The 19358-nt window shown below is 39.6% G+C and overlaps 1 pseudogene across 1 annotated transcript; it reads left to right on the plus strand.

Moving 5' to 3' along the window:
* Positions 1 to 8035: 8035 nt before the first annotated feature.
* LOC309796700 (microtubule-associated protein RP/EB family member 1-like) lies at positions 8036 to 10235 on the plus strand (annotated as a pseudogene). Its single transcript has one exon. The product of its transcript is annotated as a microtubule-associated protein RP/EB family member 1-like (transcript).
* Positions 10236 to 19358: the final 9123 nt, after the last annotated feature.

The following is a 19358-nucleotide window of genomic DNA, read 5'->3' on the forward strand; positions in this document are numbered from 1 at the left end:
TGGACTTGAGTTGATGTTGCAATGGGGTGAGATGTTGGAGGACCTTGGGTTGGAGTGAAAGTATTTTGCATGTGAGATGGACATGAATCTTTGGGGGCCAGAGGGCAGACTGTGATAGACAGAATAATGTTCCTCAAAGATGTCCAGAGCTTTCCGGGTGGCGGGGATGGAGGTGGGCCCGGCGGGTCCGCGCAGCCTCGGGGCCAGAGCCCGGGTCCCCGCCCGCCCCAGCACCCCGCGCGCTCCGTCCTGGGTCGCAGTGGTCAGAGGTGCGCCCGGGTCCGCGGGACAGGCGGGCGCAGAGGTCGCTTGTGTTGGGGGGGGCGGGGTGCGGCGAGGTTCTCGCGCCTCCGCGGAGCATCGCGGGTCCGGAGCTGGGGGCGCTGCTCTCCGCCCTCTCCCGGCTCTGAAGCCTCGAGAACACGGCTAGGCAGCAGTAGTTTAATGGGGAGTTTGCCTGCTGGGAACTAGGGGCCTGCTGGGGTCTCAGTTCTTGGCTGGCCCCGGAACACGAGGTTGCCAGGCGTGTGACGGCAGCAGGTAGGAGTGAGCCGCTGGTGCGGTGATGAGCAGGAAAGGAAGGACACTGGCTGTTGGCCTGTGAACCTAGGCAAGAAGGACCAGCCAACACAATCCAGACCAAGGTCCGTGGGCCCAGCTCGGTCCTGTGCGGCTGGTCAGTGGAACAGACCTGCAGGTGTGGCTCTAGTCACTCTAGGACTGGCTTCAAGACAGATCCTGCTGATGAGCCCAGGGCACCGCCCTCAGTTCTCCAGGAGAGTGCGCTTGAGTGGAGCCAGGGGGGTGTGCCCGACTCAGCATGGCGGCCACGCACGTCCAGTCTGCGGGCAAGGGCAGTGGGGAGCCGGGGGAAGTCATGGCCTTGGGAATGTCCTCTGATGAAAAAGAACCTGCAGGCTTATCAAAGAACTTTTGTGTGGAACGTTGGCGTGTTGAAAAGCAGTTCTGTGTGCCGTTCCCCCCTTGGTGTGGATCAGCAGTGCTGAGGCAGCAGGCGTGACACAGAAGTGTGAGCAGAGACCGTCTGGAATCCCCAGACTCCAGGGAAACTAGAGGTGACAGCCAGCCTAGTGAAAAGGACAGGAGTTAGGGGGCCGGTGGCAGTGGCGGCAGCCCAGCAGGCGCCCCTCGTCTCAGGGCCCTAATCCTGGCTCCAGCCGGGTGGTCAGGGGAGCTGCAAGGTCTTCTGGGAGAGCAGAGCCCACAGTCCTGAGCTGTTCTTCACTGTATTTGAGTCATCTCCCCCCATCCAAGGGGAGAAATCTAGATGAGGTTTAAGAATTAGTGCTTTAAGAATGTGGATCTCATAGTTGAAACCTTGGAACACGTGTTTTCAGCACAAGGTGTTAAAGTGAACGGAAGGATTCAACGCCTTTTCAAGGAGGGTGTCTCCATGTGGGCAGAACTAGACAATAAATGGGTCTTGAATAAACAAACAAACAAACAAACAAAAGATGTCCAGAGTCTTATTCCCAGAACCTGTGAATATGTTAATTTACATGGCAAAAAGAACTTTCAGATGTGATTAAGTTAAGGATCTAAATATGGGGAGATTATCCTAGATAATCTGGGTCCACCCAGTGTAATCACAAAGGTCCTTATAAAAGAAAGGCAGGAGAGTCAGGGTCAGAGGGAAAAGATGTGACAATGGAAGCAGGGGTCATAGTTAGAGATTTTTGAAGATGTAATGCTGTGGACTTTGAAGATGGAGGAAGGGGCCATGAGCTAAGGAATGCAAGCATGCCCTAGAAGCTGGAAAAGACAAAGGCTGAATTCTTCCCTAGAGTCTCTAGAAACCTGCCAACACCTTGAATTTAGCCCAGTAAAACTGAATACAGACTTCTGACCTCCAGAACTGTAATATTTTATTGTTTGTGTTTTTTAAGCCACTAAATTTTGTGGTAATTTTTTATAGCATCTGTAAGAAATGAATACAGTACCCCAGAAGTACATCTCTATCAGGATTCAGAAATTTCTCACTTATTTTACTAAGATGTTTCAAAATTCCTTTCCATATGGCATTAATGCTTTATCAACATTTTGAATAGTTTTTGTAGCTCATTCGTGTTTGGGTTTTCCTTCCAATTTTCACAAATATATTTTAGAGTTCTTAAAATGTCATTATACCCACGTTGAACAGCCTTATAATGAGCAGATTATCTTATTACACTTAGACTCTTAAAAGAAGAACCCAAGGTGGCACGTGTATTTAAATTACTACACCTATGAGATAAGCCCAAAGACAAAACATAATTATGACAGTATAAGAAAGCAGTAAAAATTTCAACATTATGGAGGCAGCTTTGTCTTTGATTATTAAGAGAAGGAGCTGTGCATTTTGAATACTACTTCTTAATGTCATTAAAGAGTGCTTGCAGCCCTTTGTCTTAACCTTCCTTAACAGCTGCATTGCCCTACTGACTTCAAATGTTGTTCAATGGCAGTTTATGACCATCCAAGGCCCTGTTTCAATGTGTTGAATAAAATCACTGGTAGATGGGTTTCAGTTAGTGAAAAATATTAAAGTAACTGTAGTGCGCAATAATCACCAACTGATCGGTGATTGCCACATCTAATGTAGAATCTACAATAATGTGGTAGTATTTTGTGTCTGGTTTATTAACTTAATTTTCCACTTCATTTTCTCATTGATTCCATTAATTCTTATAAACCAGCTTGGATAAATAACTCCCATGTTTAATTTTGATATTGTTCCAAGTGCTTGTATGATAAACGATCACATCTGTCAATTTTTTTAAAGATTCCCATGAAATTTGTTTTTTGAAGAATGCCACTTTCCTTTCTAACCTCTGACAAGAAAGCCTCTTTCACTTAATTTAATAGCTGAAACTATTCTTTTTTTTTTTTAGCAATTCGAAAGAATACTTTTCCTATCTGTTCTTCAAGACATTGATTTAGTTCATTTTCATTTGACTTTCAGGTATTCTCAAGGAAACATAGCCTGCTGGTGCTCTGTGGAGTCTTCGTGGATTAATATATCCATCCAGTCTGTTTTCCTGAAAGAGTTTATAAGCAAAGCAATGAGCTTTAGTCTTGGGATAGGCTAATGAGGATCTCATAACAGCTTTTATAATGTCCATTTTGTGTTATGTTTGAGTCTCTGTAAATAGTATTGCGATAATGACTTTGGGAAAATCTGTCTTTTGTTAAACAATATTAAATGAAATTATTGTTCATCATAAAGGCCACAAGGAAAATTCACAGTTCTTATTGGAGTCAATGAATTCTAACCTTCAAATGTGCTCTGTTGACCCTAAAAATTATGTTTTATTTTATTATCCACTTTTTCAGTTCCTCTAGAGGTGTGTCTAATACTTATAATCTTCTTTCCTTTCTTTTTTTTTTAACATCTTTATTGGAGTATAATTGCTTTACAATGGTGTGTTAGTTTCTGCTTTATAACAAAGTGAATCAGTTATACATATACATATGCTCACATATCTCTTCCCTCTTGCGTCTCTCTCACTCCCACCCTCCCTATCCCAACCCTCCAGGCGGTCACAAAGCACCGAGCTGATCTCCCTCTGCTATGCGGCTGCTTCCCACTAGCTATCTATTTTACGTTTGGTACTGTATATATGTCCATGCCACTCTCTCACTTTGTCATAGCTTACCCTTCCCCCTCCCCATATCCTCAAGTCCAACCTCTAGTAGGTCTGTGTATTTATTCCCGGCTTACCCCTAGGTTCTTCATGACATTTTTTTTTCTTAAATTCCATATATACGTGTTAGCATACAGCATTTGTCTTTCTCTTTCTGACTTACTTCACTCTGTATGACAGACTCTAGGTCCATCCACCTCACTACAAATAACTCAATTTCGTTTCCTTTTATGGCTGAGTAATATTCCATTGTATATATGTGCCACATCTTCTTTATCCATTCATCTGTTGATGGACACTTAGGTTGCTTCCATGCCCTGGCTATTGTAAATAGAGCTGCAATGAACATTGTGGTACATGACTCTTTTTGAATTATGGTTTTCTCAGGGTATATGCCCAGTAGTGGGATTGTTGGGTTGTAAGGTAGTTCTATTTGTAGTTTTTTAAGGAACCTCCATACTGTTCTCCATAGTGGCTGTATCAATTTACATTCCCACCAACAGTGCAAGAGTGTTCCCTTTTCTCCACACCCTCTCCAGCATTGTTTGTAGATTTTTAATGATGCCCATTCTGACTGGCGTGAGGTGATACCTCATTGTAGTTTTGATTTGCATTTCTCTAATGATTAGTGATGTTGAGCATTCTTTCATGTGTTTGTTGGCAATCTATATATTCTTTGGAGTAATGTCTATTTAGGTCTTCTGTCCATTTCATTAAGTCCCATTTGTTTATTTATGCTAACACATATATATGGAACCTAAAAAAAAATGTCATGAAGAACCTAGGGGTAAAACAGGAATAAAGACACAGACCTACTTGAGAATGGACTTGAGGATATGGGGAGGGGGAAGGGTAAGCTGTGACAAATCGAGAGAGAGGCATGGACATATATACACTACCAAATGTAAGGAAGATAGCTAGTGGGAAGCAGCCGCGTAGCACAGGGAGATCAGCTCGGTGCTTTGTGACCGCCTGGAGGGGTGGGATAGGGAGGGTGGGAGGGAGTGAGGGAGATGCAAGAGGGAAGGGATATGGGAACAGATGTATATGTATAACTGATTCACTTTGTTATAAAGCAGAAACTAACTAACTAAATAAATAAATAAATAAACAAACTAAACATCCAACTAGCATACAACACAGCAATCATATTCCTGGGCATTCATCCCAGAGAAGTGACATTTTATGTCTACACAATAAACCTGTACACGAATCTTCACAGCAGCTTCATTTGTAATAGTCCAAAGCTGCAAACAACTGAAATGCCCCCCAGTAAGTGAATGGTTAAATAAACTGTGACACATCCATTCTATGGAATACTAATCAGAATTTAAAAGGCATGAAATATTGAAAACACATGGATCTCAGGGGGCTTATGCTAAGTGAAAAAAAAAGCCAATTTCATAGGGTCAAAAAATTCACATGCTATATGATTCCATTTATATAACATTCTAAATGTGACAAAATTGCAGTGATGGAAAACAGATTAGTGGTTATCAGGGGTTAGGCATGGTGAGGAGAGGAAGGGTGAATATGACTATAAAGGGGTAGCACAAGGAAGGTCTTTGTGGTAACAGGATTGTTATTCATCTTGATTGTGATGGTGGTTTCCGAAATCTACACACGTGACAAAATGACATAGAACTACGCATACATTCTATCAATGTCAGTTTCCTAGTTTTGATATTGTACTACAGTTATGTAAGATGTAACCACTGGGGGAAACTGGGAGAAGGGTACATGGACCTCTCTGTACTATTTTGATATTTTGCTGTGAATCTATAATTGTTTCCGAATTTAAAAGTATAAAATAAATAAATAAATAAAATATACCTCAATAAAGTTGATTTTAAAAATAAAAATAAAAATAATTTTTAAAAGTTAGACCAAACCATGGGAATTCCCTGGTGGTCCAGTGGTTAGGACTCGGCGCTCTCACTGCTGGGGCCCAGGTTCAATCCCTGGTCAGGGAACTAAGATCTCGCAAGCTACAAAAAACGTTAAACCAAACCACCTACCAAAAAATAAATAAATAAAAAGCAAATGCTCAGATCTTTCTCTATGTAGCTCCCTATTTCAAGTATAGATTTCTCTCTAGTCTTTACCTGTTTTGTGTTGGGTCTCATGAGTCCTCTCTTGCACATGCATACTTAAACTGACAAAAGGATTTGGGCAGAACTTATACACACAATTTGAGTCTCACTCCTTCTATAATTCTCTTGCTGCTAGGATTTCCCTCTTTAAGCTTCCAGTTGATTTTCCAGCCCTGAAAGGTACCTTGAGCCAATAAGGCTGTACTTCTCCCCTGTTTCTTTAAGCCATAGTCATGGGGGTTAGGAAATGGCTTCAGACCAGAAAGTCACAAACTAACTCTTACCCCTTGCAGTTGCAGTGTTTTTCCTTCTGTCTGATTTTGTGCACTTTCCAGTGTCTGTAACAAGTTTTTTAAATCAATTTTTATAATTGTTACCTGCAGTAAGATTCATTTGACCACTTCACTCCTCCACAATTGCCAGAAGCCTGTGTTTTATATTTTTTAATTATATCAATATTATTATAAGAGCTTCCTTGCCATGAAACCCACATATGAGGAAAGTTTCCAAATAAAAAGGAGAGGCTCCAACTCTACCACAAATTTTTTCTGTCAAATGTTCTTAATATGAATATCTTAGCCACTGTATTCCTCAGGATAGATAGAAGCATAATCAAGCTCATATGTACTATCAAAAAAACTGAACTTTTGGGGGATACCAGCTTTATTAAAATATAATTCACATACCACATAATTCACAATGCAAAGTAGTAACCACTATAGGATCACGGCCACATACCACATAATTCACACGTGTAAATTGTACTGTTCAATATTTTTAGTATATATACAGAGTTTTGCAATCATTATAATAATCAATTTTAGGACGTTTTCATCAGCCTCAAGAAGAAGCCTCTATACCCTTTAGCTATGACCCTTTTACCCCCTAGTCCCCACAGACCTAGGCAACCACTAATCTACTGCCTATTCTGGACATTTTGTATCAGTTGAATCATATAATATATGTTCTTTCAAGACTAGATTCTTTCACTGAGCATAATGTTTTCAAAGTTCATCCATATTGTAGCTTCATTCCTTTTTATGGCCAAATAATATTCCATAGTATGGATATATCATATTTTGTTCATTCATTCATAATTTTTTATGGGGTTGTGTGTCTTTTTTTATTATTGAACTGTAAGATTTCTTTATATAGTCCAGATACAAGTCCCTTATCAGATATATGATTCACAAATATTTTCTTCCATTCTTTTTAAAATTTATTTATTTTATTTGTTTTTGGCTGTGTTGGGTCTTCATTGCTGTGCATGGGCTTTCTCTAGTTGCGGCGAGCAGGTGCTACTCTTCGTTGCAGTACGCAGGCTTCTCATTGCAGTGGCTTCTCTTGTTGTGAAGCATGGGCTCTAGGTGCACAGGCTCAGTAGTTGTGGCCCATGGGCTTAGCTGCTCCGTGGCATGTGGGATCTTCCCAGACCAGGGGTTGAACCTGTGTTCCCTGCATTGGCAGACAGATTCTTAACCGCTGTGCCACCAGGGAAGTCCCTTTCTTCCATTCTTGTGGCTGTCTTTTTGCTTTTTCGATAGTATCCTTTGAAGCATAAAAGCTTTTACTTTTTATCAAGTACAACTTATCTATTTTTTTCCTTTTTTGCTAACGCATGTGGTATGATATCTAAGAAACCAGTAACAATTCCAAGATCACGAAGATTTACTCCTATGTTTTCTTCTAAGAGTTTTATAGTTTTAGCTGTTACATTTAGGTCTTTGATTCTTTGATCCATTTCAAATTAATTCTTGTATGTCGGGTGAGGCAGGGGTCCGACTTCATTCTTTTGCATGTTGATATTCAGTTTTCCCACACCATTTGCTGAAGAGACTATTTTTCCCTCATTGAGTTGTTCTGGTATTCTTGTTGAAAATCAACGGACTGTAAATGTGAGGGTTTATCTCTGGATTCTCAGTTCCATTCCGTTTATCTATCTGTTTATCCTTATGCCAGTGCCTTACTGTCTTGATTATTTTTGCATTGTCAACAGTTTTGAAATCAGAAGGTGTGAGACCTCCAACTTTGTTCTTCTTTTTCAACATTATTTTAGCTAGTCTGGATCCCTTGAACTTCCATATGAGTTTTAGGACTACCTTGTCAATTTCTACAAAGAAGCCAGCTGGAATTCTGATACAGATTGGATTGAACCTATAGATCAGTTGGGGAAGTACTGCCATCTTAATGACAGTTAAGTCCTCCAGTCCATGGATATAAGATGTCTTTCTATTTATTTACACTTGGTTTAATTTCTTTCAATAATGTTTTGTAGTCTTAAGAATGTAAAGTTTGCGAGGCGGTTTGAAGGAGACGAAGACGGAACCAGAGCTGGGTACGGGCAGCGGACGCGGTCCAGCTGAGAGCCGAAGATGGCAGTGAATGTGTACTCAACGTCGGTCACGATAACCTCAGTCGACATGACATGCTGGCCTGGATCAATGAGTCTCTGCAGTTGAATCTGACAAAGATTGAACAGTTGTGCTCAGGGGCTGCCTATTGTCAGTTTATGGACATGCTGTTCCCTGGCTCCATTGCCTTGAAGAAAGTGAAATTCCAAGCTAAGCTAGAACACGAATACATCCAGAACTTCAAAATACTACAAGCAGGTTTTAAGAGGATGGGTGTTGACAAAATAATTCCTGTGGACAAATTAGTAAAAGGAAAGTTTCAGGACAATTTTGAATTAGTTCATTGGTTCAAGAAGTTTTTTGATGCAAACTATGATGGGAAAGACTATGACCCTGTAGCTGCCAGACAAGGTCAAGAAACTGCGGGGGCCCCCTCCCTTGTTGCTCCAGCTCTGAACAAACCGAAGAAACCTCTCAGCTCCAGCAGTGCAGCTCCACAGAGGCCCATTGCAACACACAGAACTACTGCAACCCCCAAGGCTGGCCCGGGCGTGGTGTGGAAGAATCCTGGTGTGGGGAACGGGGATGACGAAGCAGCCGAATTGATGCAGCAGGTCAACGTATTGAAACTTACTGTCGAAGACTTGGAGAAAGAGAGAGATTTCTACGTTGGAAAGCTAAGGAACATTGAATTGATTTGCCAGGAGAACGAGGGGGAAAACAACCCTGTATTGCAGAGGATTGTGGACATTCTCTATGCCACAGCTGAAGGCTTCGTGATACCTGATGAAGGGGGCCCGCAGGAGGAACAAGAAGAGTATTAACAGCCTGGACCAGCTGAGCATCATCCGAATTCTTCACTCCAAATCATGTGCTTAACTGTAAAATATTCCCTTTTATTATTCTTAGAGGACTCACTGGTTTCTTTTCATAAGCAAAAAGTACCTCTTCTTAAAGTGCACTTTGCAGAAGTTTCACTCCTTTTCCAATAAGTTTGAGTTAGGAGCTTTTACCTTGTAGCAGAGCAGTATTAACATCTAGTTGGTTCACCCAGGGAACAAAGAGGCTGACCATGGGGCTCACTGTGTGGATGCTGGTAGCACTGATGGCTGGAGAAGGCGGAGACCTCAGTAGAGAAGTGTAAAGACTGGTTTGAATTTTAAGCTAATGTGAAATCTTGACAGAGAACATTTTAATTAATAAATGCCTTAAGAGTATTTAAAAGATGCTTCCATATTTCAAAATGTAAAATGTAACATGACAGGAGCTTCTGTGTGTTTGACATTGTGTCTGGGAAGGAAGGCCAGAACCTGGAAACTTTGGGACCTGCTGTTCCCAGCCCTCACGGGGCTGCCTGATCCTCATAGGCCCAGACCTTGGCCCAAAAGAAAAGTTTGAAAAGTTGCTTTGTAAAGCCATTTAGTGTCCTTGACCAGTTGCATCCCAATAGGAAGCAAGAGGCATTGTTGCCTGGATGAGTAGAGGGTGTGTTTCAGCCCTGAGATGTGTTGAGTTGAAGAGCTTGATTTTCATAGAACATTTCTCGGGTGATTTTTCCAGTTATCCCTGATATTTCTATGTACTGTGTTGTGTTGTTGTTGTTGTTGTTTAGAAATGAGGTGTGTCCAGTTTTTAAATCTAACAACTACTTTTGGGGACTTGCCCGCATCTCTGGGATTTGAATGGGGGTTGTGTCCCATTTTACTGTCTTTTAAGTTTACATTTAACATGTTGCTCTTCTCTGCTCCCCTTGCCCACTGGGGACCCCTCTTTGGCTCCTTAAAGTTTGCTACTTAGAGTGGAAGTTCAGCAGGCAGGTGATCATGCTGCAAGTTCTTTCTGGACCTCTGGCAAAGGGAATGATCAGTGAAGGAAGGCCACTGCTACCTTGGGATCTGCAAGGCTGGGTGTTTTCGGTACCTGCTGTCCACAGCCCTCCACTGTTATCGGAATACTTTGCCAGTGCACTAATCTCTTTGGAGATAAAAATGTTAGCGTGTTACTAAATGTTAATTTTCTTTTGCAGAAAATACAGTACCATGTCTGAGTTAATTATTAATATTTAAAATATTTCATTCCTTAACTCCCTCATTTGCTTTGCCCACAGCCTATTCAGTTCCTTTGTTCGGCTGAATTCTGCAAAATGTGTTACCCACTACTGAGATTGTTCTGCCCCGGATGTATTTGTATTGATTTGTTTCTGGTGGTAGCTTGTCCTAAAATGTGTGTAGCAAGCAGGTATTTTATGATAAAATTGTTGTGTAGTGCATGCTTTGTGTGGAATTCAGAGGAAACCCCAGATTCAGTGATTAACAATGCCAAAAAATGCAAGTAACTAGCCATTGTTCAAATAACAGTGGTGCTATTTCTCTTTTGTGGCCTTTTAGACTTTTGTTGCCCTAAAATTCCATTTTATTGGGAACCCATTTTCCACCTGGTCTGTCTTGACAGGGTTTTTTGCTACTTTAAACAGTTTCTAAATAAAATTCTGTATTTCAAGAAAAAAAAAGAATGTAAAGTTTGCATCCCTTTTGTTAAATTTATTCCTACATATTTTAATCTTTTTTATGCTATTATAAATGAAACTGTTTTCCTAATTTCATTTTCAGTTTGCTCATTGCTGTTGTATAGAAATACAATTGATTTTTGCATATTAATTCTGTATCCTCCAACTTTGCCACACTTGTTTATTAGTTCTAATAGCTTTTAGTGGATTTGTTAGGATTTTCTATATACTAAATCATGTCATCTGCAAATGAGATAGATTTATCCTTCCTTTATAATTTAAATGCCTTTAATTTCATTGTCTTGTCTATTTGCCCTGGCTAGAACTCCAGTAAAATGTTGAATAGAAGTAGTGAGAGTAAACATTCTCGTCTTGTTCCTCACATCAGGCGGGAAATCTCAGTGGTGTACAACCTTTATTTTTTGCTCATGTTACATGTAAGCTATGGGCTATTGGAGGGTCATTGCAACTGTGCTCAGTTCTTCTTAGCTTTACTTTGTAGACATAGATGTCTTCTCATTCTAGGACCCAACCTGAGGCCTTACCTGGCCTATACTATTCTCTTGGCAGAGGGCAAAAACAAGAGGCTGAGACAAACCACATAATCACTTTAAACCTCTACTTTTAGAGGATGTGACGTGTCATATCCATTCACACTCTATTGCCAAAGCATGTCAGTGGAACTCAAAGTCAAACCTATACTCCTCCCACAAGAGGCATGGCAAGCCACTTGGCAAAGGGCAAGGATACACAGTCCTCTTACAGGAAAGGTGGGGAGTAAATAACTGTGAACAGTAATATCATCTACCCTATTGAGTCTATATTTAATTTTCATCATCTCTAAGAATTATGAAAATGATTAATTAAGCAATAAGTTCAATTAATATCTTGACACAAAAACACAATGAGGGGGCTTCCCTGGTGGCACAGCGGTTGAGAATCTGCCTGCCAATGCAGGGGACACGGGTTCGAGCCCTGGTCTCGGAAGATCCCACATGCCGCGGAGCAACTGGGCCCTTGAGCCACAATTACTGAGCCTGCGCATCTGGAGCCTGTGCTCCGCAACAAGAGAGGCCGCGATAGTGAGAGGCCCACGCACCACGATGAAGAGTGGCCCCCGCTCGCCGCAACTAGAGAAAGCCCTCGCACAGAAACCAAGACCCAACACAGCCAAAAATAAATAAATAAATAAATAAATAAATAAATAACACAATGAGGCCAGCTATTTTTTGTGACCAAGACCATTCTTTAGAAATTGTCCAAGGTCACAGAGAATACTATATAGGAAAAGTTATCTAAAACTTCAAAATAAAGAAAAATGATGATTGCATGACCTGTTAAATATCATGGCAGCACATTTTCTAATAAGCCTTTTAGTCACCTGACTCTCTCAAGGTTTGTAACTTAAACTATCTACAACTGATTAGAGTCCAGACAATTTTAGTCTTATAAAGTTAGAGGTTAACTTGCAGAAAACTACTAAGAAGTGATTCACTTTTTGGAGGCTGCTTGGTTCAGTGAAAACAACTCAAATTTTTCAGTTTATTGCACTATAAAACATTAGCCAATTTTGAATCTAACTTATTTTATTTTGGCATTGTTTTCCCAACTGACTAGATGAATCCCTGTTTTTCAAATGTTCTTTGAACAAGTATTCTTGTATATCAGCTGATTCTTTCATTACTTGGCTGGAACAAAGCACTGACATGTGCTACCAAACTACTTTGTCTGAGACTTGTGCTTTTATAGATATCACCTAGGCCAAACAATTTCCCCTGAACCTCTCTCCTTCCAACCTCTCACCTATCTTCCGTGCTCCCACAGCACCCTGTACTTTTCCTATCAAAACACTATTCACATTGCATAGGAATTGCCTATTGATTTATCTTCCTCCCTTCCCAGACTGTGAGCACCTTGGCATAGATCTTGCCTTGCTCAGATCCCCAGGGCCAACTACAGTGTCTCCCACATCCCATATAATCAATCAACATTTGTAGAATGAATGATTGGTCTGTGATTGTAGCAAGTTGAAGACAAATAACTAAAATGAATGAATGAAGCAAGAAAGTTGGTCTTCATAATTCCAAAAGACACATGCACCCCAGTGTTCATTGCAGCACTATTTACAATAGCCAGGTCATGGAAGCAACCTAAATCCCCATTGACAGACGAATGGATAAAGAAGATGTGGTACATATATAGAATGGAATATTACTCAGCCATAAAAAGAACAAAACTGGGTCATTTGTAGAGACATGGATGGACCTAGAGACTGTCATACAGAATGAAGTTAAGTCAGAAAAAGAAAAACAAATATCGTATATTAACTCATATATGTGGAACCTAGAAAAATGGTACAGATGAACTGGTTTGCACGGTAGAAATAGAGACACAGATGTAGAGAACAAACGTATGGACACCAAGGGGGGAAAGCAGCGGGGTGTGTGTGTGTGTAATGAATTGCGAGATGATTGGGATTGACACGTATACACTGATGTATATAAAATAGATAACTAATAAGAACCTGCTGTATAAAAAATAAATAAAATAAAATTCAAATCAAAAAACAAAAAGAAAACTTGGTCTTTAGAATTCAGGGGAAGATATCACAATAGACATAATAGCTATGGGAGAAAATTAAAGAGAGAAAATATAGCTGGTCCTCACTTTCAGAAAGGCCAATATATGAAATTCAAACTTAGGATACAAGAGTACACATTCATTTTCCTAAAGCTTCTTTGTTTCATGAAATAATTCACTACAGTTCCCTTAAACAACAGGATCTCCTTCTGTGTTTAAGTACCTCTTATTAATTATCTGACTGAGTTAGCTTTAGAATCTGTTGACAAATGAAGGTCAGAAGTGAAAATGTGAGCCAATGAGAAAATTATTTGATTTATGCATGTGTTTGCTCTAGAGCACTTTATAGGAACATATTTATTGTGTAAAGTGAACCAGGAGTACCCAGGATAATGAAAAAGTTTAGCTTACAGGCCAATAGCTCTCTACCTCTAAAGACCTTTGGATAAAAAAAAAGAGGGGGTGAATGAATGTGTTTTTATGCTTCATTTTATCACCTTTAATATTTACCATCTTATTTTACTATCTCCCTGGTGAAGCCCTCCCTCCCCTTCTAAAACAAAGTATCCTCCCATTCTTCCTCAAAAGAGGACATATTGTTAATAATGCTAACATTTAACTAAGCTACACTAATCAGAATTTTAATGGAAATTTGTTTATCACTTTAATTTTTTAATATTTATTTATTTTGGCTGCACCAGGTCTTAGTTGTGGCATTCGGGATCTTTTAGCTGCAGCATGTGGGCTTCTTAGTTGTGGCATGCAGGCTTCTTAGTTGTGGCATGTGGAATCTTAGTTGTGGCATGCATGCGGGATCTAGTTCCCTGACCAGGGATTGAACCTGGGCCCCCTGCATTGGGAGCACGGAGTCTTACCCACTGGACCACCAGGAAAGTCCCTATCAGTTTAAGTTTAGCATGTGTCTCTGTTAAGCCATTCAGTATGTTCTCCAAATGCGGTAGGTAAGTGAAAGTTTTGTTAACTGAACTGTGGTTTTAAAATGTCCTAAGGAAGCTTTCTGACTAAACATAAAAGCAAATCACTTATTTCATACCTCAGCAGCTTTAATGATTCACCAAGGCAGAGAATGCATGTTGGACATATATTTCTTACTTTGAGAAAGAGTTTAAACTCTATTTGGACTGGTAGGCAGTCAGAGTTTCCCTGGACATATCCTACAGGGAACAGTGAGATGTGCCTCCTGAAAAATTCCTAATGACTTCATCTTTCAACATACTAGCTCTAAAATGACTGGGAGTATGACTGCATGAAAAGTCCCTCTGGCTTATATCTTCTATCACCCATAATGTTCTTTCTTCAAAGGTTAGCCTATTCTTGTTCCTAGGACATTAAACATCTACCTTTTATGTCTGCCAACAGAAATGAACAATTAAAGAGACGCTGGGAAAATGTGCCATGTAAATTGCCTCAATGAGTATTATTTCAATTATAAAGAGAAAAAGATGTGTTTGAAAAAATTTGAACTCCAATATTTTTTTAAGTTGCTCTAAACTAAACTAACACCCTTCCCAAAATAATGGCCACTTCCACCAAAATAAAAATAACCAGGAAGAGAATTTTCTTTAGCCAACTCATTGTCTGTCAAAAATAATTATATCAACCTTGAAAAGAAAAAACACTGCTATTTATTAAGAGGTATAGAAAAGGAGTGGCACCCACTGTTATATAGAGACCAATCTAGAAATTCATTTACTCAGGCTCCCTGGTGAAAAAAAGCATGGATGAATTAGCCTACCAGTCATCTCTAACTTATCAATGGGTTGGGCTCCAAAATTTATCTGTAAGTCAACAGCTTGAAACTCAGAACATATTTTCTCATAGGAATAAAGGGTAGTTAGGGTCTCAGACCAGCTCACGAAAGCTTACAGATTGTAAATCTACCTCAACCATGGAACTGCTCGTATCAGTCTGCAGGCTGGATCCTGATAACAATAGGCCACAGTACAGGAGAGAAGAATAAAAGGATCTCCTTTTCCCATCCTGTTGAGAGCAATTTAAAGAAAACTTTCCCAAAAGGTCAAGCTTAGGTATAATACCATCTGTTCCCCTAATAATCCTGCCCAATGTCTTTAAGCTCTCTTAAACCCCTCAAGGCTAACACAACCCCTAGTTTCATGTTTGTTGAGGTAGAGGACAGCAGGCTGAGCAGCAGATAGTAGGGACTCAGCTATGATTTCTTGTATGTGAGATATGGACACCAACTCTAGATAAATTGGGATACAGAGAAAGGACTCTGTTCACGGATGTTGGGTCCATAGGTGGGACTAGCCATAAGGGGCAAGATGGCTAGTCAACTATTGCAAGAATCAAAAAATTAAATATCAGTTGTGACATAATCCTACAATGAAACTGGAGGTAAAAAGCAAGTACAAAACCCAGAAGCTTAACTTCACAAATCAGCCCAAGGTAAAACCACCAAGTGGGCCAGGTCCTTTTTGGCAACTTTCTCACCTCTCCTTTCACCTTCAAGTAGCCATCTGAGTTGCCTACTGTGGCACTCTCCCAAGATCAGGCCATGTCCCTTTCTCTGACTTTTGCCTAGGTAAAATCTCTCAGTGCTTTCCTAGGGAATATGAGAGCATGATGCACTACCATCAGAAATCATTTGTGCTTCAGTGCTAGTGAGAGAACTGATTGCCTCCTCCCACAATGCCTTAGCTTAATGAATATGCACAACTCCAGAAGTGCTTGTAAAGTGCTTAATTGTGAGAATTTCATACACCACAGCTATCCAGTAGGGTGGATATTTTGGAACCAGGGCCTTTTAGTGTCCACTTAAACTATACCTATAGACAGCTACCTACCTCACCTATATATGTACATACCAGACCTAGAACCAAAAACCTCTGGAGAGTTGATATCCCCAGGAAATCTCCATCCTCTGATTTTAAAAGCAACCATTTATTGAGCTCTATATAAATATGGGCCAAGCACCACTGTATCAATTATCTCACTTAATCCTTAGGACTACCTATGAAATGGTTGTCATTATTAGCCTCACTTTACCAATAAGGAAAAAGAGACACAATCCATCTAAAAAAAAGTCAGGGAAAAAGTAAAAAAGGAAGAGACAACGGGACTAATAGAAAACAAATAGCAAGATGTCAGATTTAAACTTAGGCATTCAATAATGACATTAAATGTATTGTCTAGACACCCCAATTAAAAGGCAGAGATTGTAAAATTGGATTTAAAAACAAGAAAATCCATTTTAAATATAAAGGAAAAGGATGGAAAAAATATACCATGCAAATGCAATCAAAAGAAAGCTTGAGAAGCTATATTAATACTAAAGTAGATTTTAGAATGAGGAATAGTATCAGGGGTAAAGAAGAATACTTCATTTTGATAAAGGGGTCAATTCACCAAGAATATATAATCCTAAATCAGCATACACCTAATCACAAAGGTTCAAAATACTTGAAGCAAAAACTGACAAACTAAAAGAAGAAATAATTATCACAATTATATTTGTAAATTTCAAAACACCTCTCTCAGTAATCGACAGACCAAGCAGACAGAAAATCAGCAAGGATACAGAAGATTTGGAACGCCACCAACCAACCTGACCTAATTGGCATTTATAGAACACTGCGTCCGACTAAAACAGAATACACATTCTTTTCAAGCGCATGTGGAATATTCACCATGGTAGGCCAGCTGCTGTGTCATAAAACAAGTCTCAGTAAATTTAAGAGGATTTAAATAATTCAAAGTAAGTTCTTTGACCACAGCACAACTAAACTATATATCAATAACAGAAGGATATCTGGAAATACTGCAAATATTTGGAAATTAAGCAACAAACTTCTAACTACCACATGGGTCAAAGAATAAATCACAAGGGAAGTTGGAAAATATTTTGAGCTGAATGAAAATGAAAATACCACACGGCAAATTTGTGAGATGCAGCTAGAGCAGGGGTTAGAGAGAAATTTATAGCATTGAATTATTAAATGTTTATACGACCCCCCACTCACCAACATCAGAATATTATGCAAGGAAAAGTAAAGAACAGAGGACAAAACCCAGCTCTGAATGCAACTCCAATCATAGAAAAGTGAACCACTGCAGATAAGAGTCAAAGGAGAAGGTTTAAGTGGTATCAAAAGTAGGTCTGAACTCCAAACTGCTTACCTTGGTAGTAGATGATTGCTGACGATTCACATCTAGGCTAATAAGAGGTTAGATCCAGGAAGGTCAGTGAAGGTAGGCTGGAGAAGGCAGGGGAGTCAGAGTGAACAAGAGCAGCATGTGCTAGCAGAGTTGAACTCTGATCCCAGGACAGAGGCTGTTACTCTTGATTTTAAAATATTTCTTGCTAAGGATGGGTTTTCCCTGAGGCCTAATACACTTATCTCCCCCAGAAATAGCCTCTGGATGGGTTCTGTCCCTAACTGACGGAAGATTAAAGTTGCTGGGATTGTAAACTCGTTAAACTCTGTTAATTCCCAGATATCATCCCCATATTATAATCACCTGAGGGACTGTTTTTAAAAACTACTCCAGGCCTGCATCCCCAAGAGAACCTGATTCAGTATATTTGGAGTGGGGAGTGGAGCCTAATGTTTTTGATTAATTCTGATTCTGATGATTCCCAGTTTGCATACTGGTATAAATATTACCACTAATAACAATTGCTAACAGTTACTGAGTACCTGCCATGTATTAGGTCCTCTTTACGTGCTTTACATGTATTGTGAGATTTAATTCATGAACAAAAGGGCATTGTGAAGACCAGGTGAGGAAGTGTAAGTGGAGTTCACCCCACTCAGAGGAAACAGACAAGGAAAATCATCTTGACCTCGAGGCAATAACTTTTCAGTGATCTATAAATATACAAAAAATATGATTAACACAGATTAAGGTGATAGAAGGACTGGTGACATCAGGCTTAGTCATGAAAACAAGACTGAAAAAGTCTTGAGGCAACATGGAATAGTATACAGAGGTATGATCCAATCCTGGGCTAGTATGATAACAGGTTGGCTTCAAGGATTCTGAGCTCTACCAAAATTGGTCTGAATTCTCAATCTGTTCAACATTCTTTCTCCTCCAGTGCCAAATTAGGATTAAACCAGATCCAAAAAGACCTACACCCTCTAGATCTGAGTAGGAATAGGTTGGCTTCCTGAACATCTAAATCCTTCATGAAGTCTTCCCAGATCAACCTGTTGAGAACAAAACTTCCCAAATCACACATAGTCTGAGGTCATTCTTACTCTGAGTACTCACCATCATCTTAAAATGTAACTGGACCTCAGATGGCATGTGGTATGAATACCTTACTCATTTTACATCTCATTTCCTGCTTGTATATCTTGTAAGCATGATCTTTTGTCTGTATTATTGATGTCTTGGATCAATTATCCTGGAAAGCACAAAAGGTGCCTTCATAATAGTACCTGGCATTGGTATACCTAATTACAATTCATAAATGTTCTTTGATGATAATATATGTAACCCTAGAAGATACACACTGCATTGAAATAAGGATCATGAAAGCCTTGAATATAGTACAATAATACCATTCTGGTTAAAATTTTGTGAGGACAGGGGAATAGCTTTTTATCAGTCTGATAGTCCAAGGACATCTGTCATCTGACAAAAACCAGACATTGTCTAAGTTAGAGTTTAAGTACCAGATCACTTTCTAGCTCCTATCCCTGAAAGGAAGGCTATTTCCCACTTGCAATGATGCATTTCTCAAGTTTATGTGCTCTGTGCTCAATCAAAATCTTCTCCTTTCCTTCTTCCTCCATGAAACACCTCCATTTAACACCGCATCAAAGGAATTAAGCTTTGTTAGCGTGACCCATGTAGAAATGGTCATTATAGCTTAAAACAGAACCTAAGAATCAGAAACAAAGAGCAATTCTTCTTACATTAATGTGTATCTTCTCAGGTCGCCACACACTTCCTTTAGTCACTGTTTCCAATATCTCTCCTATTGTTATTCTCAATTATCACATCAATTTGTTTATAACTACAACAAAATCTGTATTCAATTAGCATGAATTAGCATCTTTTAAAGAAGTCGTCCTTTTATTCTCAAGTTTACACCAAATAAAATCTCTTTGGACCTGACAGGATATCTAGAAATGTTATTAAAAATTTCAATTAAAAAAAATAAACATTTAAACTTGCTTCTGATAAGTAATAA

The sequence above is a fragment of the Mesoplodon mirus genome (genome assembly GCF_964341445.2).
Source record: "Mesoplodon mirus genome assembly, chromosome: X".
NCBI lineage: Eukaryota > Metazoa > Chordata > Mammalia > Artiodactyla > Ziphiidae > Mesoplodon > Mesoplodon mirus.